This window comes from Schistocerca americana, chromosome 4 (genome assembly GCF_021461395.2).
Source record: "Schistocerca americana isolate TAMUIC-IGC-003095 chromosome 4, iqSchAmer2.1, whole genome shotgun sequence".
NCBI lineage: Eukaryota > Metazoa > Arthropoda > Insecta > Orthoptera > Acrididae > Schistocerca > Schistocerca americana.
Genome location: NC_060122.1, coordinates 354,553,233 through 354,577,485, shown reverse-complemented (window position 1 = coordinate 354,577,485; position 24,253 = coordinate 354,553,233). Strand labels below are relative to the sequence as shown.

The following is a 24,253-nucleotide window of genomic DNA, read 5'->3' as shown; positions in this document are numbered from 1 at the left end:
TTCGACTCTCACAATCATCATCACGAAACTTTCCTCCAGACCGAGCAGTACAAAAGGAACACGCATAACCCACTAATCTTTTGAAACTACCTCGCTACTCTCCCATGCAAACCACACATACCCAAATTACATGACATACACCACACTACAATATGAAATACTACACAGGGAATAGTCACAACATTATCACTTTCAGCTTTCCCACTTCAATTAATATTTATCCCAGTTTCACACGACACTGCCCCACTTCGTAATTCTACTTTCCTACTGTGAACTCTGGAGATATATGCACGTCTTCCTGTGCAATGCAAGCCAAGTGGCGTTGCTGGATAGACGGCCGAGTCACCTTGCTTCTCTCTCAGAGTTTGAATCTAGTGTCACACGAATTATATCACGCAAAGTAATATTAAGAACGTATTCATCACACACGCGAGTCCTCAACTGATACCATGGACGAGTACTTCTCTTTATCTTTTGTCTCATACACAGTTTGAGACTCACACAGTACTCACCACGTGGAAGTACTCGTCTCTAATTTCAAGTCCTGCACACGCCATTTCTTAAATATTTCAACTTATGGTACACACGCTATTTCTTAAATATTTCAACTTATTGTACACACGCTAGTAATTCAGCTTAACTTAAGCACACGGAAGTATTTCAACTTATTGCTACACGTGGTTTGATTGTGACCGTTTGTCACTTCCGAAGATTACTACAATCCCATTAATATTACCTGCCTGACATTTAATTCTCCCCACAAAAGTTCCTGAAATAGAGAAATTATTATTTCAAACTACTCTTAAATATTCCACATGCATACCATGTCTCCACTCTTTTGTCATTATGGTGCACAACTAAAACAGGTCTTAACAGCACAAGATCCAGCGGCAGAGTGCTGAAACATGGCCGTTCTTCAGGTCATCTCGCATCTCTGTCGAGGTGGGGGAAGACCATGCTACCGTATTGGTCAGCCACATTTCAGGCGCTCAAAGTTCCGGTAAGTTTCATCTCTTTGGTTCCACCAAAGGTGGCCAAAGGATCGTCTCAAAGATGATCATATACTCACATTCACTATCTGCGGTTAGCAGACGACCATACATTCATTCATTTCACAGATCTCACCAAACTGGATGTAGGGATTTATTTTGTGGGAGTGCCCATGTGATCAATTAAATAAATAAATTGTCATTCTTTCCCACACTGGTATCCGGCTTCGCTGTATTAATTGAAACTGACTTGTTATTAGAAAAAAATATGTTGTTCAGACAAGAATAATGAAGTATGTTGTACCTATTTTCAGTGTCGGACAGTACTGTACCCTTTCACAATTACAGGCAATTTATTTTCCTACCACAGAACGTAATCTAAAACAGAAGTCAGCTTTCGAACAAGATAATTAACCACGGAAAAATTCAATGATATACGCAAATTAAAGAAATTAAATTGCCCCTAAAATTCTACTGATGCAATTTACACGCATTTTTCATCGTGACAACAGAAGCAAAATAACAAAAACTGAAACAACATCACAATTAATAAAAATTTCAGTGACAAGAACACAAGTCAGTTACTGCATTGACCTTTCAAGTGTGTAGAAATACTTGCAGTTGTTACTTGTCTCTACCAATGCAAATCATTTCTTTTATTTTTTATTTACTTTTTTGTCTTTTTACTGAATTTAAGCTTAAGAGCTTGTTGGATTCTACAACCAACTACAATCTCTAGAACTACTCCAGGCACAAAAATGCTTTATTACAAAATGTAGAAAATAAAAGCTTTCCATTGCACTGTGTGCTTGAGATATCTTACGAAGGAAAAGTAAGATTAGGATTTTACTCCCGTCGACGTCGTATTCATTAGATACTGGATGCCTTCCGCAATCTTCGTTTCTCGTAACAAGTAAATCCATGTTAATATTATAAATGCGAAAGTTCGTTTGACTATTATCTTGTCACCACTACACTACAGCTTCGATTTTGATGAAATTTGGAATGAAGACTGCTGTAACAATGTGGAAGAACACAGGCTACTTATTTACGAATAAAAGGCTTGTGTTTGTACGTAATGACAGACTTTTCTTCACGACCATTCATAGCCACCCACTCGTGGTTGTGGTGGTAGATAGCCCTTTGTCTCAAGTTTGACAGCGGTGCGTGGCATTGGGTGAGTGTGGCGAGAAAAAAATCTGCAAAATATGGATCAATATACACTATGTCGTCAAAAGTATCCGGACACCTAACTGAAAATGACTTTACAAGTTCGTGGCGCCCTCCAACGATAATGCTGGAATTCAGTATGGTATTGGCCCACCCTTAGCCTTGATGACAGCTTCCATTCTCGCAGGCATACGTTGAATCAGACAGTGGAAGGTTTCTTGGGGTATGGCAGCCCATTATTCATGGAATGCTGCACTGAGATCGGTGAGACCTGGCACGAAGTCGGCGTTCCAAAACATCCCAAAGGTATTCAATAGGATTCAAGTCAGGACTCTGTGCAGGACCGTCCATTACAGAGATGTTACTGTTTTGCAACCACTACGCCACAGGCCGTGCATTATGAACAGGTGCTCGATCGTGTTGAAAGATGCAATCGACATCCCCAAATTGCTCTTCAATAGTGGGAAGCAAGAAGGTAATTAAAACATCAATGTAGCCCTGTGCTATGATGGTGCCAAACAAGACAACAAGGGGTGCAAGACCCCTCCATGAAAAATACGACCACACCATAACATCACCGCCTCCGAATTTTACTGTTGGCACTACACACTACACACGCTGGCAGATGACGTTCACTGGGCGTAGCTAGATTTATTTAACAGTCTTGCTCACAGATGTAACAGCTAAAACCTATTTCGTTGTTTACTAGCAACGTCATCCATGAAGAAAAACCAGTTTCAAACGTAATGCGTTGAAATTTGAAGTTTAGATGATCTAAGCTTGTCAGTATCATTACGATTGTAGTCAGTTTTTTTTCAGATCTGAAGATAATAATCACCGATTTCAGTAGTTATTAACTAATATGTTAGCGATCAAAAATGTTCAACAAAACTGTTTTTTATCGTCATCACTGATTTTTATGTGTGATCTCGTTTACCAGTTCTGCACAGAAGTGTATAGTGCTTTTGAACGTCAGTATTACTACATGAAATACTTCTTTTTAACAGCGGCTGCACTCATCATTACGATGAGTGACGGTGAGTAAGTATGCAGCCCGCTGTGTGTCTGCTTGTTCGAGTAAGCATAGCTCGTGATGCCTCCGTCCTCCTCCTCCTCCCCCTCCCCCTCCCCCTCCCCCTCAACCTTTTCACCCCCCCCCCCCCCACAAACCCAGCCAAACAGCGCCAACACACGACGCTGCCGACGGCAGGAGCGCACATCTACGCATCTAGATATTGAAAAAGGTATACATTATACAACGTGTAAATTACGCAGAAAATTTAGTATTTTTTTAACATGGGTTATATTCACTGATGTAAAAAAAGTTGTTAGGCTCCATATTTCACCCTCTTAGAGTTTTTTATTCTTTACTAGGTGAAAAACCCAGGTGTTGCCCGTGTCAGAATATATGGTTTAGGAGTAGGCATGAGTTCCATTCTAGATATAAATGTATAAAGACGTATATCTCATTAAGGATGTTACGAATGCTATATATGAAGGTAGTATCTGTTCCCGAAAGAACAGTTACCGTTGATGACCACGCAATGTTTTTTCACTGTTCTATCGTCCAATGTTTACGCTCCTTACACCAAGCGAGGCGTCGTTTGGCATTTACCTGCGTAATGTGTTGCTTATGAGCAGCCGCTCGACCATGAAATCCAAATTTTATCACCTCCCACCTAACTGTCATAGTACTTGCAGTGGATCCTGATGCAATTTGGAATTCCGGGGTGTGACGGTCTGGATAGATGTCTGCCTATTACACATTTCGACTCTCTTCAACTGTCGGCGGTCTCTGTCAGTCAACAGATGAGATCAGCATAACGGTTTTATGCTATACGTGTCCCTACACGTTTACACTTCAGTATCACATCGGAAACAGTGGACTTAGGAATATTTAGGAGTGAGGAAATTTCGCATACAGACGTATGACAGAAGTGACACCCAATCACCTGACCACATTTGAAGTCCATGAGTTCCGCGGAGCGCCCCATTCTACTCTCTCATCATGTGTAATGAGTACTGAGATCGCTGATATGGAGTACCTGGCAGTAGGTGGCAGCAAAATGGACGTAATATGAAAAACGTATGTTTTGGGGGGTTGTAAGACGTCGTGGTCTCCTGACCTTCATTGCTTACATATTCCGCCCTCACAATCATATTCCGCACATCAAGACGCTTCATTCGAACCCAAACTCGATAAGATAAAGTCAATGTTGTATGAATTCATGCAAACGATACGCAAATAACGAGTTTGGACATCGTGGTTGAAATACTCGAGGCTGGCGTACACGCATACTTTCCAGACACAACGGTCACAGGAGCTTTTAGTTCGAGAGAGGCAGACCGCACGCCAGGAGGCCGGTCCCTTCAGAGGATGAGTGAAACTCGGCCACCCATGGAGCGGACAGCATTTGCCTGAGTGAAAGGAAGAACGACCCCATGTTCGGCTTAAAAGCAAATTCCGCTACATTTTATGGGAGCACCCAGCCTACGCATTCTTTACAAAGAGAGCACACAGTTTCAGAGATTTTCACAGGGAGACAGCGAACGCCAAACGCTGATGCTACAGATTTCCGGATTGGTCACCTTAAACGAAACGTCATTCTCCCGTTTTAGAAGAGCAGTGCTAATTGGCAGACGATATTCCTACCGCCTTGACCTGAAGGAGTAATGGAAGAGACCGAAAGATATACCCCTTCACGTCTGGCGTGGAGAGGGGCCGTTCCATTGTCGCTCTTGGAGCGAGAACACGTAACGAGAGCGTGCGCGCTCGTACGTGTACTTAAAGAGTGAGGAACAAGTCTCTCCTCAGTACTTCACTGGGAGAGCACCTCTGTCAAGAGCGAATCTGAGTGCGACTCTATATTGAGTTCTTGCGATTAAGCGTTGTTCACTGTGTAGGCTGCCACACTTATTGTGCGGTGTGAATGGACAGAGTTATAGTTAAACACCTGTGAGCGAATTTTTGAGTGGCGTCACGGTGGACTTGTTATCTGACCGATGCATCACATCAATAGTTACACTAGGGGCGAATAGGAGTCCTTGACTTCATCAAGGCGTAGGGAGAGTTTGATTGGCGAATATCAATCCAGATAGAATGAGAGTTATCTTATTTGTCAGCAGCGAGCTGCGAAGACAGCAGTCATCGCAGCTTACGGTATTGTGCGAGCCTCATATTTCCTCCACAGCAGTACACTTCACTGCATTTCACACGCAACAGCCTTGATCATACCTAGCAGTAGGCACGGCTCTCACCCATTCTGCCAAGTCAATAACAATCTTAAACTTTGTATAGAAATTTTATTAGCGAATCCTGTCCTTGAGAGGTAACTTCACATTCCGAAAAGAACCCGGAAATAACTTGTTCAGTTCATAACTAAAGGTGCCATTGTGATTTCTCCGAATTTTATCAAAAATAAATAATAATTTTCGTTATTTTCATGTTTTTCTTACACTAACTAGCACTACTCCAGCATCCAAGTATTCCACTAGTTACGTACGAAATTTTGCGAATTTTTGTGTCATTTTCTTACAGTGGACGACTCCAGAAGATATTCATTGCTGAAAGTTTTTCAGACATTTCTTTTTAGAACGTTAGGAGCTTCTGTCTGACTTCTGTAGTAGTGTGGGGGTGGAAATTGCATCTTGCAGGCGCCACAGGGTAAAGGGTACACCTCAGATTAATCTGTTGCGCAGAATGACGGAATAGCAGCACCCACACGCTCACAGGGTGTCCGAATACTTTTGAACACATAGTGTATACTCTAAGCAGAAGCTGTATGCTCTGTGACTTCTGAACTTTACTGTACATGTGAAAATGCATTTATTGTTTCATTCGTCCAATATAATATGATGCTTTGGCGGTTTCGTTGTTCAGACTTTAATAACGACGTGTAATATTAAATAGATCAGTTTCTAGTGTCTCAGTGCGTTTTCGTCCATCATACTTTACCGATGGTCAACGGAAACACAAAGAAATAAATCCAGACAGACTGAAAGATAAAAATACACGTAACTGATGAATAATCGAACGGTACCCTACACTTACTCCTGATAAATATTCCGCTTGTTCTTCATAATTTAGAGCGTTTTCGTCAATCACTTTGTTTATTCTTTTTTTACTTTATTCTTTTATTGCTTCAGTCTTTCATTATTTTTTATCAGCTACCATTGTATGGATAAAACACATTCAGGACTCTTGTCACAACTGCATCGTGAATGAAACAATAAAAACATTTTGCACATACGGTAAAGCACGTAAGTCGTATTACTTACCTTTACCCAAGATTATTTATTGCTTCGTATTTCGCGGATTTTTGCCCAACACACTAACCGATTGCCACGCACCGCGACTGAACTACCTTAGTAACAGGATAACTGCATTCTTAACAATGAAATGATAATTAAATGGACACTCTAGCTGCATACAGGCGTTGATATACTTCATTGGGGACATGTTGAAAATGTGTGCCCTGACTGGGACTCGAACCTGGGATCTCCTGCTTACATGGCCGACGCTCTATCCATCTGAGCCATCCGTGAAACCCACATTCCCAACATGTCCACAACACTACATTCATAGTGCGCCTAATTGATGGGCAAACATCTATTAGGCGCATTACGAATGTAGTGGTGTGGACATGTTGGGAATGTGGGTCTCATGGGGAGCGTGCAAGGGATACGTCCCTGCAGGCGCACTATCCTCTGTGCCCTCGGTGGCTCAGGTGGATAGAGCGTCTGCCATGTAAGCAGGAGATCCCGGGTTCGAGTCCCGGTCGGGGCACACATTTTCGACATGTCCCCAATGAAGTATATCAACGCTTGTTTGCAGCTAGGGTGTCCATTTAATTATCATTTCATTCTAACGAAAGCTGCACGGTCATCAACGGTAACTGTTCTTTCGGGAACAGATACTACCTTCATATATAGCATTCGTAACATCCTTAATGAGATATACGTCTTTATACATTTATATCTAGAATGGAACTCATGCCTACTCCTAAACCATATATTCTGACACGGGCAACACCTGGGTTTTTCACCTAGTAAAGAATAAAAAACTCTAAGAGGGTGAAATATGGAACCTAACAACTTTTTTTACATCAGTGAATATAACCCATGCTAAAAAAATACTAAATTTTCTGCGTAATTTACACGTTGTATAATGTATACCTTTTTCAATATCTAGATGCGTAGATGTGCGCTCCTGCCGTCGGCAGCGTCGTGTGTTGGCGCTGTTTGGCTGGGTTTGTGGGGGGGGGGGGGGGGGTGAAAAGGTTGAGGGGGAGGGGGAGGGGGAGGGGGAGGGGGAGGGGGAGGAGGAGGAGGACGGAGGCATCACGAGCTATGCTTACTCGAACAAGCAGACACACAGCGGGCTGCATACTTACTCACCGTCACTCATCGTAATGATGAGTGCAGCCGCTGTTAAAAAGAAGTATTTCATGTAGTAATATTGACGTTCAAAGGCACTATACACTTCTGTGCAGAACTGGTAAACGAGATCACACATAAAAATCAGTGATGACGATAAAAAACAGTTTTGTTGAACATTTTTGATCGCTAACATATTAGTTAATAACTACTGAAATCGGTGATTATATCTTCAGATCTGAAAAAAAACTGACTACAATCGTAATGATACTGACAAGCTTAGATCATCTAAACTTCAAATTTCAACGCATTACGTTTGAAACTGGTTTTTCTTCGTGGATGACGTTGCTAGTAAACAACGAAATAAGTTTTAGCTGTTACGTCTGTGAGCAAGACTGTTAAATAAATAAGTCTTTACCCTTATACAGATCTCTTTCATGGTTATTAGGGAAATTTTTTTAGATTCGAGATCTATCCGTCATACTCATCGCAACAGGGAACAATTTCCCTCTGAGCAGTAGTCTATTTTCCTTACTTTACCACAGATTCACGCTTTTCTTCGAAGTGCCTTCTTAGGGTGGCTGCAGACAATTTCCAGCTGCTTAGGAACGCCAGACGCTGCAGGCTTCGCTCATTTGTCGAAGTGAAAAGCTCTTCTGCCTTAGCAAATTTCGCAACGAAATGCCCCACCGTAGCATGTAGGTTAGCCGCCTGTGCATCGCCGTGGTTCGCTTTCGTCTCCAACATCGGTGGCTTGTGGAGCTACGCGTTGCCATCACATCCATCCATAACACTACCATAACTCCAATTACATTCATTAGAATAACATGCAACTTTCACCTACTCCACACAAATGCTGGCCATTTTCTCCTTTTTCCGACTCTACCCACAACACCATCAAACGAAATAAGGATTAATGGATAGTCACTAACACTACATAGCTCACTTCGGTGCTACAAGAGTCCATCTAAAGGAACAAGGATGCCGGAATCGATCTACATATGCAACATGCACCATTTCATAGATCTAGTGAGGAACTGCTCATCCATGCTTACATCAAAACATTGCCAATATGAGTCGAGGTGTATTTGCACTTGTTGGTCTATGGACGTATGACTCTCAAAAATGTATGCTGTGGATACACATTCCCGAACCTTTGTGCCTGCATATTGAACTTTTTAAATTCGAAATCGATAGACGAACAAATGAAACTACGAAGGGCAGCAGTAAAGTTGTAGTTACCACTTCGGGAAAGATAAATATACGTAACTTAACGTAAGATAAGTAACCTCTGGCGTGCCACAGGGGAGTGTTATGGGACCATTGCTTTTCACAATCTATATAAATGACCTAGTAGATAGTGTCGGAAGTTCCATGTGGCTTTTCGCGGATGATGCTGTAGTATACAGAGAAGTTGCAGCATTAGAAAATTGTAGCGAAATGCAGGAAGATCTGCAGCGGATAGGCACTTGGTGCAGGGAGTGGCAACTGACCCTCAACACAGACAAATGTAATGTACTGCGAATACATAGAAAGAAGGATCCTTTATTGTATGATTATATGATAGCAGAACAAACACTGGTAGCAGTTACGTGTGTAAAATATCTGGGAGTATGCGTACCGAACGATATGAAGTGGAATGATCATATAAAATTAACTGTTGGTAAGGCGAGTGCCACGTTGAGATTCATTGGGAGAGTCCTTAGAAAATGTAGGTGGCTTACAAAACACTCGTTCGACCTATACTTGAGTATTGCTCATCAGTGTGGGATCCGTACCAGATCGGGTTGACGGAGGAGATAGAGAAGATCCAAAGAAGAGCGGTGCGTTTCGTCACAGGGTTATTTGGTAAGCGTGATAGCGTTACGGAGATGTTTAGCAAACTCAAGTGGCATGCACCGCAAGAGAGGCACTCTGCATCGCGGTGTAGCTTGCTGTCCAGGTTTCGAGAGGGTGCGTTTCTGGATGAGGTATCAAATATATTGCTTTCCCCTACTTACACCTCCCGAGGAGATAACGAATGTAGAGTTAGAGAAATTCGAGCGCGCACGAAGGCTTTCCGGCAGTCGTTCTTCCCGCGAACCATACATGACTGAACAGGAAAGTGAGGTAATGACACTGGCATGTAAGGTGCCCTCCGCCACACACCGTTGGGTGGCTTGCTGAGTATAAATATAGATGTAGATTTTTTGTTTGTTTGCAGTATCCTCCTGGTGTCTGATATCGATATCGAGATAGACGCAGCAGCATAGGCCATCCTTTGGTTTCCCATCCGCGCCGCACGTCGTGTAGACATCGCGTCAGTTGGGAAGTCCCTCTGGTGCTGTAAGCTAGGAGGAAAGTGTGCGCGCTCTTTCCTCATCCAGCGTTGTTGATGTTTCCGACGCTTTCCGATTGCCGAAGTTATTTTCGCCCACAGTTATTCTCTTAACTCTTGTGGTTTGCTATTGTGGCTTTGTTCGTGTGCCATTGACGATTCACTGCTCTCACGTTATGGATCGTTCTCGGTTTGCCGTATCGGAATTGTGTACTGTCTTCACTGTCGAGCACTTGGTCTTTGTGGCCGCTGGCCGTTACTCAGAAATCGACTCGTAGCACTTCCTTACTTGTCTAAAACGTCAGTAAATCTACAGTCCTGATGCATATTGAAATCACCGCGCCACAGTAATGTAGCATGTTACTAGAGAGCCGGCCGAAGTGGCCGTGCGGTTAAAGGCGCTGCAGTCTGGAACCGCAAGACCGCTACGGTCGCAGGTTCGAATCCTGCCTCGGGCATGGATGTTTGTGATGTCCTTTAGTTAGTTAGGTTTAACTAGTTCTAAGTTCTAGGGGACTAATGACCTCAGCAGTTGAGTCCCATAGTGCTCAGAGCCATTTGAACCATTTGTTACTAGAGAAGGAAAAACAAAATGACGAAAGAGGGAAGGAAGGAAGATTACTATGGAAAAATAGTTAGTTTAGATCGCAACTAATACTTTTTTTATACCGGTAACAGGATTCAGTCAAACACAACCACTTTCAGACCATTCATCTCTGAAATTAACAAAATGGGTCAAGTATGATACAGATAATCACCATAGAATCTAGTATACAGTAACATAGGTGAAAGATAAAATATGTTCTTACACCTGGTGACGTGTTGAGCGGGTCATTAGAGCTGCTGTGGTTACAAAAGGTACCAAACAGCAACTGCTGAATAGCATGTACATACTAGAGGTTATAATGGGAAAGCTGCACTCTCTGTTACATATGTGATTGGTAGAGTAAACGAACGAACGAAAAAATTATCAAATAGCGTGTATATAATAGAAAAAGCCTCTTACTGAGTATGCTCCACGGTACATATTTATTTTGTGTTGTAACTGTGTTGCTGTATGTTGGATCGTATGGTGATTAGTTGTAACATACTTGGTCCATTCTGTGAATTTCATGGTTAATGGTCTGAAACTGTCTACCAAGATGAATAAATATTAGTTGCAATCTAGACTGACTATATTTCATTATACTTCTTAAGAAGATCGCTGTAGTTGGAACATGACTTCAATAGGAAGATGTATGTACAATGTCTTTAGAGACGAAGCACAAGCTCGGAGTAGCTAAGAATGGGCAAGGAAATCGGCCGTGTTCTTTCACAGGAACCATCCTGGCCTTCAGTGTATGCCAAGACAGCAGACATTTACTTGAACACGAATAAAGAATTAGTAACTTTGGTTTTTCAAGGTGATAATTACATTTTTATGACTATCCCTCGTACAAATTCTCGTACAAATTCTCGTACACACACACACACACACACACACACACACACACACACACACACACACACACACGGCCGGCCACTGTGGTCGAGCGGTTGTAGGCGCTTCAGTCCGGAAGAGCGCGGCTGCTACGGTCGCAGGTTCGAATCCTGCCTCGGGCATGGATGTGTATGATGTTCCTAGGTTATTTAGGTTTAACTAGTTGTCAGTCTAGGGGACTGATGACCTCAGATGTTAACTCTCATAGTGCTTAGAACCATTTGAACACACACACACACACACACACACACACACACACACACACACACACATACACAGTCACGAAGCTAAAGAGCTTCTTGTACGTATGTGCGTGCAGAGAGCGTGAGGATCGGTCACATTTATAAGTTTAATAGCCATCTTAAATCATTATAAATTCCATTTAAGAACGACATCATCCTGTAATGGACAGACTAATATCAGGGGCACTGAAATGAAAACGAGATAGATGGGAAACAGTAAGTAACTGTTTATTACTTCAGAAGTAATCGTCATTGCGTTAACACAATTATCCTTTTGTGTGACTAGACGGTCAATGCCTTCATGGAAAAATGTCTGCGGTTGCCTCTGTAGCTATGATTGTACCCAAGTGCGCACCTCTTCGTTCGAAGCAAATCGGCGGCCACGAACTTCTTATTTCAGGGCACCAACATTATGGTAATTGCGTGGAGAATGATCAGGACTCTACGGAGGATTTGTAAGGGCTTCCCAGTGAAACTTTTGCAGCGTAGTCGAAACAACGTCGGCAAGATGTTCCCGGACATGTTGTTGGCAGGTTGTTTCGCTGGGAACTACTTACACATCCTCTGTGCCGTTCTGATCATTCGCCATGCATTTACTTAATTTTGGAGCCCTGTTGTAAGACATGGTTCCGCAGGTAACCGCAAACATTTTTCCATCAATGGCAAGAGAATGAAGGCAAGATTTTAATATGTACTCGTGTTTCCAATCGAATGAGTCTGTTCGAAAGACGTGGATTTTTCGAAAAGAGTGATTAAAATATCGTTGACGTAGTGTGACTTGAAGATAGTGGCATCGAAACTCGTCAAAAGGTTGGACTTTTTCGACATAAGAAGCTTCAAGATCGCATCGCGTCAGCTCCACCTCACACCGGCTTATGTTCGATGGGCCATGACCCGCCATAAACTGCAGCTACAAACGCTCGCTCACTTACAAGCGTGACTTGCGCCAGTACAGGGAATTTACTTGAATGCGCATGCGCATACGAATACGAGAAATTTTATACATGGGTCGGGGCTAAATAGCCCATATATTCCCGACGGTGGATCAACGTATATCAAAAAATGAAATGGATAGAACAAGAGACGAGCTAAATAGGAGATGAAACCTAAAAATAACCGCACACGGTTGCTTATGCTAGTAAAGAAACATATATGAAGCTACCTATGACAAACAGGAGAAACTGTTAAAAACTATACCTAAGGCCAGTAGCTAGCCTGGGGGGAGGGGGGGAGGCTGATGGGACGTCAAGTTGTTCATCTTCTTTCTTTTTATTCTCATTTTCCTTTTACGATGAAGGTGATTTTAGCCCTTTGAATACCTCACGTTTTATCCCTGTATCTTTATTACCACGACATCTTTAGATTACGTCCTCTCAGCCTCCCCCCCCCCCCCTCCCCAGGCTAGCTACTCGCTTTAGGTATAATTTTTAAGAGTTTCTCCTGTTTGTCATAGGTATCTTCATATATAAGTTTCTTTACTAGCATAAGCAACCGTGTGCGGTTATTTTTATGGTTCATCTCCTATTTAGCTCGTCACTTGTTCTATCCATTTCATTTTTTGATATACGTTGATCCACCGTTGGGAAGCCGGCCGAAGTGGCCGCGCGGTTCTGGCGCTGCAGTCTGGAACCGCGAGACCGCTACGGTCGCAGGTTCGAATCCTGTCTCGGGCATGGATGTGTGTGATGTCCTTAGGTTAGTTAGGTTTAACTAGTTCTAAGTTCTAGGGGACTAATGACCTCAGCAGTTGAGTCCCATAGTGCTCAGAGCCATTTGAACCATTTTTTGAACCGTTGGGAGTATATGGGCTATGTAGCTCCGACCCATGTATAAACTTTCTCGTATTCGTATGCGCATGCGCATGCGCTTTCAAGTAACTTCCCTGTCTTGACGCATGTCAGGCTTGTAAGTGAGCGACCGTTTGTAGCTGCAGTTTATGGCTGGTCATGGTCCATCGAACATAGGCCGGTGTGAGGTGGAGCGTACACCATTAAGTTAAGTAGTGGTTTTGACTTTGTACATATGTACTATTCGTGTTTTCCTTCTCTTTTTCGTTTATAACTGTATACCTATGGTCTTCTTTTAATCATTGACAAACGTCTTCTTAGGCACTTGTGGGTTTTATTGTTGTTCTGAAGAAGGTGTAGTTATCTATGCCGAAACCTGGGTTAACCCTTACCACTAGGTGCTTTCTTCGCAATCGAGGCGGGTTTTTAGTTTTTTAATACTTTTCGACATACTCGCTGGGCTGAACAGAAAAGAACTTTACATTACGTCGGCTCACAAAGCGATCTTATCAATTCTTGGATAGTTACCGCTTGAAGTTGTTACCAGATCTTCGTCGACGTTGTCCAGCAAAGACGGCGGTCTGGGGAGCGTCGGAGAAGTAACAAGAGCGAGGGGGGCGCCTTAATCCGGCAGCTAACAAGCGGCGGACTCTGCGCTCCCAACTACAGACGGACGCCGGAGGGTGGGAGGATTGACCGAGGTGGTGGCGCTGGCAGTCCCCCCCAACTGCGCAGAATTAAGCGGCGCTAAATAAAACAACTCGTAACGAGATTGTTGTCACTGGCGGCCCGCGGGCCAGTTAGTCGCACGCGCGCGGCCAGCTGATGAACGCCGCCGAAACTGCGCCCGCAACAAACGGCGCCCAGACGCGACGCGAATGGTCCGGCGAGGCCGGCCCGAGAGGAATTACCTGGCTGACGCGGCGCGGCCGTGCTCCCGGCCGAGTGGGGAGAGCTTCTTCAAAGGCACCTCAGATTCCCGACCACTCCACCCTCTCTCCGCCACTCTCGCCGTCCCCTGGAAGACGCTCCATGTTTTCAATTTTAGTTCGCCTCGAGGGCGCTGCTGCCCTCCGCAGCGTCGGAAAAAGGGAAAGCCGAGGAAGAGGCGAGCCTAAGCTCTGTTTGATGCAGCGGTGCGTGAAGCCGTCCAGTCTCATGTAGTTGCTTCCTCCTGCCCGTTTCGTTAGGTGGCGAAAGGCAGAATCAAAGACGAGAGGTTAAGGACGACGACAAGTTTTGATAAGGATGGGGGACAGAAAACCACAGCTTTCATCTGAATGTATTAATCATGGCGATTATATTAATAATAGGAATGGAGGTCATGTAGAATTGTGTAGATGACCAAGCTTCTTTTTTTATTTCTCTCTGGAAAGAAGGCCCCGGGAGTAGACAACAGGCCGGCCGGTGCGGCCGTGCGGTTATAGGCGCAGGTTCGAATCCTGCCTCGGGCATGGATGTGTGTGATGTTCTTAGGTTAGTGAGGTTTAAGTAGTTCTAAGTTCTAGGGGACTGGTGACCACAGATATTAAGTCTCATAGTGCTCAGGGCCAATTTAGTAGACAACATTCCATTAGAACTACTGACAGCCTTGGGAGAGCCAGTCCTGACCCAACTCTACCATCTGGTGAGCAAGATGTATGAGACAGGCGAAATACTCTCAGATTTCAAGAAGAATATAAAAATTCCAATCCCAAAGGAAGCAAGTGTTGACAGATGTGTGTTAGTAAGTCACAGCAGCAAAATAATAACACGAATTCTTTAGAGACGAATGGAAAAACTGGTAGAAGCCGACCTCGGGGAAGATCAGTTTGGATTCCGTAGAAATATTGGGACACGTGAGGCAATACTGACCCTACGACTTATCTTAAAAGATGGATTAAGGAAAGGCAAACCTACGTTTCTAGCATTTGTAGACTTAGAGAAAGCTTTTGACAATGTTGACTGGAATAATCTCTTTCAAATTCTAAAGGTGGCAGGGGTAAAATACAGGAAGCGAATGGCTATTTACAATTTGTACAGAAACCAGATGGCAGATATAAGAGTCGAGGGGCACGAAAGGGAAGCAGTGGTTGGGATGGGAGTGAGGCAGGGTTGTAGCCTAGGCTGTATATTGAGCAAGCAGTAAAGGAAACAAAAGAAAAGTTGGGAGTAGGTATTAAAATCCACGGAGAAGAAATAAAAACTTTGAGGTTTGCCGATGACATTGTAATTCTGTCAGAGACAGCAAACGACTTGGAAGAGCAGTTGAACGGAATGGATAGTGTCTTGAAAGGAGGATATAAGATGAACATCAACAATAGGAAAGCAGGGATAATGAAATGTAGACGAATTAAGTTGGGTAATGCTTAGGCAATTAGATTAGGAAATGAGACGCTTAAAATAGTGAGTTTTGGGGAGCAAAATAACTCACGATGGTTGAAATAGAGAGAATATAAAATGTAGACTGGAGGAGGAGGATATAAGTGTTTAACGTCCCGTCGACAACGAGGTCATTAGAGACGGAGCGCAAGCTCGGGTGAGGGAAGGATGGGGAAGGAAATCGGCCGTGCCCTTTCAAAGGAACCATCCTGGCATTTGCCTGAAACGATTTAGGGAAATCACGGAAAACCTAAATCAGGATGACCGGACACGGGAGTGAACCGTCGTCCTCCCGAATGCGAGTCCAGTGTGCTAACCACTGCGCCACCTCGCTCGGTGTAGACTCGCAATGGCAAGGAAAGCGTTTATGAAGAAGAGAAATTTATTAACATCGAGTATAGATTTAAGTAGAAGCAATGATCACACGCACGGCACAGCGGACACACCAGGAACCGCGGTGTTGGCCGTCGAATGGCGCTAGCTGCGCAGCATTTGTGCACCGCCGCCGTCACTGTCAGCCAGTTTGCCGTGGCATACGGAGCTCCATCGCAGTCTTTAACACTGGTAGCATGCCGCGACAGCGTGGACGTGAACCGTATGTGCAGTTGACGGACTTTGAGCGAGGGCGTATAGTGGGCATGCGGGAGGCCGGGTGGACGTACCGCCGAATTGCTCAACACGTGGGGCGTGAGGTCTCCACAGTACATCGATGTTGTCGCCAGTGGTCGGCGGAAGGTGCACGTGCCCGTCGACCTGGGACCGGACCGCAGCGACGCACGGATGCACGCCAAGACCGTAGGATCCTACGCAGTGACGTAAGGGACCGCACCGCCACTTCCCAACAAATTAGGGACACTGTTGCTCCTGGGGTATCGGCGAGGACCATTCGCAACCGTCTCCATGAAGCTGGGCTACGGTCCCGCACACCGTTAGGCCGTCTTCCGCTCACGCCCCAACATCGTGCAGCCCGCCTCCAGTGGTGTCGCGACAGGCGTGAATGGAGGGACGAATGGAGACGTGTCGTCTTCAGCGATGAGAGTCGCTTCTGTCTTGGTGCCAATGATGGTCGTATGCGTGTTTGGCGCCGTGCAGGTGAGCGCCACAATCAGGACTGCATACGACCGAGGCACACAGGGCCAACACCCGGCATCATGGTGTGGGGAGCGATCTCCTACACTGGCCGTACACCACTGGTGATCGTCGAGGGGACACTGAATAGTGCACGGTACATCCAAACCGTCATCGAACCCATCGTTCTACCATTCCTAGACCGGCAAGGGAACTTGCTGTTCCAACAGGACAATGCACGTCCGCATGTATCCCGTGCCACCCAACGTGCTCTAGAAGGTGTAAGTCAACTACCCTGGCCAGCAAGATCTCCGGATCTGTCCCCCATTGAGCATGTTTGGGACTGGATGAAGCGTCTTCTCACGCGGTCTGCACGTCCAGCACGAACGCTGGTCCAGCTGAGGCGCCAGGTGGAAATGGCATGGCAAGCCGTTCCACAGGACTACATCCAGCATCTCTACGATCGTCTCCATGGGAGAATAGCAGCCTGCATTGCTGCGAAAGGTGGATATACACTGTACTAGTGCCGACATTGTGCATGCTCTGTTGCCTGTGTCTATGTGCCTGTGGTTCTGTCAGTGTGATCATGTGATGTATCTGACCCCAGGAATGTGTCGATAAAGTTTCCCCTTCCTGGGACAATGAATTCACGGTGTTCTTATTTCAATTTCCAGGAGTGTATTTGTATGGAGTGTAGCGATGTATGGAAGTGAAACGTGGACGATAAGTAGTTTGGACAAGAAGAGAAAAGAAGCTTTCGAACTGTGGTGCTACAGAAGAATGCTGAAGATTAGATGGGTAGATCACATAACTAATGTGGAAGTATTGAATAGGATTGGGGAGAAGAGAAGTTTGTGGCACAACTTGACTAGAAGAAGGGATCGATTGGTAGGACATGTTCTGAGGCATCAAGTGACCACCAATATAGTACTGGAGGGCACCGTGGGGGTAAAAATGGTAGAGGGAGACCAAGAGATGAATACACTAAGCAAATTCAGAAGGATGTAGGCTGCAGTAGGTACTGGGAGATGAAGAAGCTTGCACAGAATAGAGTAGCATGGAGAGCTGCATCAAACCAGTTTCTGGACTCAAGACCACAACAACAATTGACTTTTCAGCTTTGTAGACACTGTAAAGTGATTTAGCAACTAAAATATGCATTTCAGCGTCCGTACATAATTTTAAAAAAAAATAACTGTGAGTATATCGCTTTATTGGCCAGAAGTCCCCATCAGAGAAGGTTGGCCATCTAGTGCAAGCCTTTTTATTTGACGCAACTTCGATGACTTTCATGTTGTTGTTGTTGTTGATGATGATGATGATGACAACACACGATCTGTCCGTACGTGGAGAAAATCCGCGACTCGGCTAAGAATCGAAAGTGAGGACCCGCCATCAGAGTCAGCCATGCTAAGAACAAGATCACGATCCGTTGACAGTAGCGTCACGGCACTGAATAGTAAGGTGTAGAAATTAGAAACGTTTTAAAACTCATTAACACCGCCAAAGGTAGAAATCAAGTCATGCCAGAGACAAAGGCAGTATGATGCAAGTGGGTGAGGCCTTTGACACGTTACGACACCGTCTACCGAATGAGAACACGCATTCTACAGAAAAAAGATGGCAACAAAAAACCAAAGAAAGCTAGACGGGCAAATTCGTTAGCTCTGAAAACATGACGCAAGGAACTCTACGTCTTATGCAAGATCACGTACCGAGTAACTCACACAGTATTTAACTTCCTGTTATCTGAATATAGCATAATTAGGAGGACACATGTAGTCATTAAGAACCGAGCTTCGTGTCATAATATCTCTCTAGCTCCCTGTAAATACTGCACGTTTCCATCTCTCAGAATGAATTGGTCATTGGGCTCGATGGCATTCACAATAATAGCACTCGATTTTATGATTATGATACTGTAGTGAATCTATGTCCTAGATGCTCCAGCGCACTATGGGTTAGATGATGATGTGCTCGAGATGGTGTTCTTCACCTGGTAAACTTCATGCTGCTCGCTGCCTACAATCTACAGATGGAGAAATTTTCTTCTGACAACACAACATTGCAGGATGCTGCCAGCACTGAAATTCAATACAGAAACCGGCAAAACGACCTGTTGGGGTCCACCTTCCTGCTTAATAATCCGGCACCTTCCTATGTTGAAACCTGCCAGGACGTCGGCAGGGGATCAGCCGACCACACGACTACCGACCCAGGTACTTCGCGAATGGGTCATCAAGGATCGTCATAGGTTGAGAGTCTGACCGAGGACACTCCAGCTACGGTCGCAGGTTTGAATCCTACCTCGGGCATCAATGTGTGTGATGTTCTTAGGTGAGTTATGTTTAAGTAGTTGTAAGTTCTAGGGGAATGATGACCTCAGATATTAAGTCCCATAGTGCTCAGAGCCATTTGAGCCATTTGACACTCCAGCAGTCAGTGCAAGACAACTTCGTGCTGGGCAATGGCCGCCTCTGCTCGCCCGCAACCCGCCATTGCCTCATGATCGCTAACATCATCTCCTGTGCATGCAGCTGCTGAGCTGACTGGACAGACATAAGCTAGAATCCAATACACAGGTGAATGAGCCCCCGCCAGGGCTGGTGCAGAAGGACGACGACTTGTAAACATTGTGAATAAATGACTGAATTCTACTAATGTTTTACTAATGTTGAAGACCCTTCACAGGTTCTCAACAGTTATCCTGACACCACGCAGAGATGTCTCTGCTTGGCACCTCTGTAGTACATTACTACAACACATGTTGCAGAAACAACTACCAGCCACTAACTTCATAATATTTTTCATTGACATATTCCACTGTTTCTTGCCGTTATCGGTTCTGAGCGTTTTGGTCATCATCAGATAGCTTCACTGTATTCACAGGACGAATTGTTAATCACCTGTGCAACGCTCTGAATGGTTGTATGAACCATCATGACAATACATCCTGTCCTAAGGCAGGTCTGTGGACAATGACATTCTTTGAATGGTCTGGTCTATCCAGAGTCCCGACCTGAAATGGAACGCCTGTGGGATGAGTTAGAACATCCACTTCGCTTCACATCACAGCGTCAATCATCACTACTAGATCTGCTTTTGGCTCTTGAGGAATAATGGCCTGCCATTCCTGACATTCGCACATCTCACTGAAAGTGTCTCAGCAGAGTTCAAGCAGCAACAAAGCGGAAGGGTGTGCACATTCCTTATTAATGTCCTCTAATAGGCTTCCAGATACTTCTGATCAAATAGTGTACTCGTATGCGAACAGTATTATAAGGACAGTTACTGGTATATACGCAATGGTGTCGTGTGATCTTGTACTGTCCCAGATGACATAATCCTAGGACTTTTTATTCGTAGTGACTTCACTGAAAAAAAAGGTGCACCAAATTTTTCATGTAGATATCATAAGTAATTGCTTAATGGAAAAGATACGTCCACTAATTCGGTTGGCTCTAATTGGACTTTACAGCCTTGTTTGCAGGTACTGAAATGTGCAGCAAGAACTGGATATTGGTATTCGAAGCATTCACGGAACTGGTCACCTGAATTGTTGTTGCTATGACGACAGCATCCATAAATGCGGGGATCGATTTCCGAACTGGTCTGTAGTTTTAATTTAGAATTTCAGCTCAGGCTACAAATATACTCTGCTGCTCTTTCATTTGTCGCTCTGATTGACAGAAGACAGAAACAGCTATAAGCGCTCGGTATTTGACAGCTGGCCTGATGTGAGTCTTTCGGTATGTTCCCATAACTGATACAAGCGTGTTGGCCGAATTGCTGAAAAATTAAACAATGAACTCTTGCAGAAAGAAAATCGTATTTCGGTATTCATCTCCCACACGTTTTTATGTGTGTGTGTGTGTGTGTGTGTGTGTGTGTGTGTGTGTGTGTGTGTGTGTGTGTTGTCTCGTCAGCCGTGATGACTTTTTCCAGAAAACAGTTGTCCGCGCGTTTTGTATTTCAGCCACGTCACGGCAGGCGTCAACGTGGAGTTTTCTTACAGGAGTCATCGTATGCGGGACAAACTTTGCACTCACTTGGTCATTTTCAGTACGTTCTGGAAAATGTCCCCAGCACTTGATTTAGAGATGTTGCACCACTGAAATTTGTTACAAAAAACCTTAACACATTATAGTAGCATGTCTGGTACTTAACACTGCCTCATTACATCTGACTGGTCGGATGTAAATCTGTTGTTTAAAATTGTTTGTTCAAGCTGACACCATAGTTACTGTGTTAGCGTCGCTTATACGCCATGCTCGGAACTTTTTGGTCGGAGTATCTAGTATACGAGTTTATTTTAGTTTGTGTTGAATATACTAGTAGCTGAAGTTCGATGTTATATGAATTTTCCTAACCTGAAATGGAAATTAATATGATCTTATTATGCGTGTAGCACAGTGATGTCATTGATCTCTGATGTTCATTCACTTTACAGAGTAATACTTCTGATATCCTATGTGGTTGCTGATATCAGCACGCCTTTGGTGAGACCCATCAACAAGAATATCTTCGAAGTCTGGTTGCAAATGAAAGGAATGAGAAATGTACGTGAAACACGCGCAGATTTTATTAATAAATGAGAAAAACTATACTCACAGAAGTACGACTATTGTGTGAAGAACGATTCTTGTTACTGATGTTACAGCTGCTCCTGTTGTTACTACGATCTTCAGTTGTAAGGCTGATTTAATGCAGCTTTCCACGCAAGTCTGTTCTGTGAAAGCCTCTTCGTCCCTGCATATCTACTACACACTATATCCATCTGAATCTATTTACTATACTGAAACCTTGATGGCCATCTGCAGTACAACATTTTCTGCAAAAGATATCTTGGTATTCTTGTGGAGTTCCTGATACTAAATGAGACATATACTTATGTTAACGAAATAGTCCTTCGTTTCTTGGTAGAACAACACTATCATAAATAAAAATCGCTAGTTTGCTTTTGTTCTGCGCTATTATTTATTGTGTTACATGGTTTTCGGCATGCAAGGCCATCATCAGACATTTATGTCTGATGATGGCCTTGTAAGCTGAAAACCGGTTAACACGATAAATTAAATCTGTAGAACAAAAGCAAACATATTGTTACGTTTCAATTTAAAATAGAAGCGATGGTTGGTCGTTTTTGCGTTAGTAGAATTAATTCTTGAACCTAACACTATAAGCAACAGATAAACGTTAATAGTGGGCTTTCGGGCGCTCAATGAAGTTGTCCATTCCATTCTAACACAGCATTTCGACGATCGCCGAGGTCGTATTCTTCATTCGGTCTGATTGGAGTCCAGTCAGCTAGTACGCACAACACATCACGCAGCACCTGAAGTAAACGACTGGGTCGGTCATCGAAATGTTGTGCATAAAAAAACAAACTTTAAAAGCGTGAAATGAAATTTAGACTAAAAACTTAAATAATCCTTGACACAAAGAAACCTTTAAAAATTATATATATATATATTATTGCCCCTTTAAGTTCAATATAAGTAGCAATGTTTCCATCCAAGTGTCGTCGCGTCTGGGACCGCTAAGTAAACAATAATCATAAAAAAAGTTAACAGTAGCTACTCTTTCTAGATCAGCATACTTTGTCCGCAGCTCGTGGTCGTGCGGTAGCGTTCTCGCTTCCCGCGCCCGGGTTCCCGGGTTCGATTCCCGGCGCGGTCAGTGATTTTCTCTGCCTCGTGATGACTGGGTGTCGTGTGATGTCCTTAGGTTAGTTAGGTTTAAGTAGTTCTAAGTTCTAGGGGACTGATGACCACAGATGTAAACTCTTATAGTGCTCAGAGCCAACAGCATACTTTCATTACTTCTAGGTGCAAGTGTCTTCTGTTTGGTGTCATCTTTTGCAGTCCTGCACGCTCTGCTTGCAAGCCTTAAAATAGTAAAGTTGTAATGATCTGATATCCAAAATATAAAAACCAATCTATCTATACTTACCCATATATTTTATATCATATTTTACGTAATTACCCACGAACTTAGTCTTATGCATTAATGTATCTTATGAGGCTTATGTCCTGCATAAGCTATAAGCAGTGGCGATAATTCTAAATCAGAGCGGTAGAAAGTGGGCCGGCATTGTACTGTCCCTAAATAGGCTGCCTAAATTATTGGGGCAAAATCATTTGGTTTAGTACTGGATTGTAGACCTCAAAAAGAACTGCAAAAAAGTTTGCGAGAGCATGTGTTTATCCTTCACACTTGAGTCACAGTCTCCCTTCTCCTACCCTGTAGGTGCTGAAACGGCAACTTCAAAAGACAAAAATCGTCATTGTTGGTCAACCGTAAAAGATATACATATGTTCTCACGGACTTTTATTTAGATCTTTTTGAGCTCTACACTGTGGTACTTCGTAACTTGATGTACCTCTTATGTACTGGGTAGAGTCTATCAAGAGGCCGCACTGGCGGAAAACATTTTTACTTAATTTAGCTGATGAAATTTAAACGGGCTAACAGACTTTCATGAAACGTAGCTAAGAACCATCCCGATTACACTAGCTTTCAAATAAAGTAAATGTATTAAAATCGGACTTTTCGTCTGAGAGCTACGATAGCACATACAGAACAGACTTTCAGACCCTCTGGCTTCACTTGAGTACATTAACTTTCACATTGTCTTAGCTGCAACAGAAGTATTCTTTCACAATGGAAACATGAGGCACACGTTTGTGAATGTTCAACCTTTCCATCTTGCGCAAGAGCTGTCAACTGTTGGCCATCGCTATGAAAATGTCAGCACGTCAGTGTGGCAGTTCGCAGCTGCTCGTAACCGTCAGAATACAGGAATATGGTTGGTTCGCCGTAAATCACTGCATAATTCAATATTGTTACGGTTATTTTGCGTGATAATCATTGAATTATCATTTTAATAGAATGAGATTTTCACTCTGCAGCGGAGTGTGCGCTGATATGAAACTTCCTGGCAGATTAAAACTGTGTGCCGGACCAAGAATCGAACTCGGGACCGTTTCATATCAGCGCACACTCCGCTGCAGAGTGAAAATCTCATTCTGGAAACCTCCTCCAGGCTGTGGCTAAGCCATGTCTCCGCAATATCCTATCTCTCAGGAGTGCTAGTTCTGCACGTTTCGCAGGAGAGCTTCTGTAAAGTTTGAAAGGTAGGAGACGAGGTACTGGCAGAATTAAAGCTATGAGGAGGAGGCGTGAGTCGTGCTTGGGTAGCTCAGTTGGTAGAGCACTTGCCCGCGAAAGGCAACGGTCCCGAGTTCGAGTCTCGGTCCAGCACACAGTTTTAATTTGCCAGGAAGTTTCATCATTTTACTACTTATTAAACTAGAAAATATTTCACAACTAGTTATTTTAGTCCACAAATAAAGCCAAGGTTGCAAAGTAGCAGGCCGCGGTGGCCGTGCGGTTCTGGCGCTGCAGTCCGGAACCGCGGGACTGCTACGGTCGCAGGTTCGAATCCTGCCTCGGGCATGGGT

The 24,253-nt window shown here is 43.9% G+C and overlaps 1 protein-coding gene and 1 non-coding gene across 2 annotated transcripts in view; one reads left to right on the top strand and one right to left on the bottom strand.

Moving 5' to 3' along the window:
- LOC124612264 (irregular chiasm C-roughest protein) overlaps nt 1-24,253 on the bottom strand; it is a 1,966,673-nt gene that overhangs the window by 1,506,507 nt on the left and 435,913 nt on the right. The gene's annotated exons all lie outside the window — the stretch shown is intronic.
- Nucleotides 6,871-6,945, top strand: Trnat-ugu. The gene has a single exon. It is a non-coding gene; the product is annotated as a tRNA-Thr (tRNA).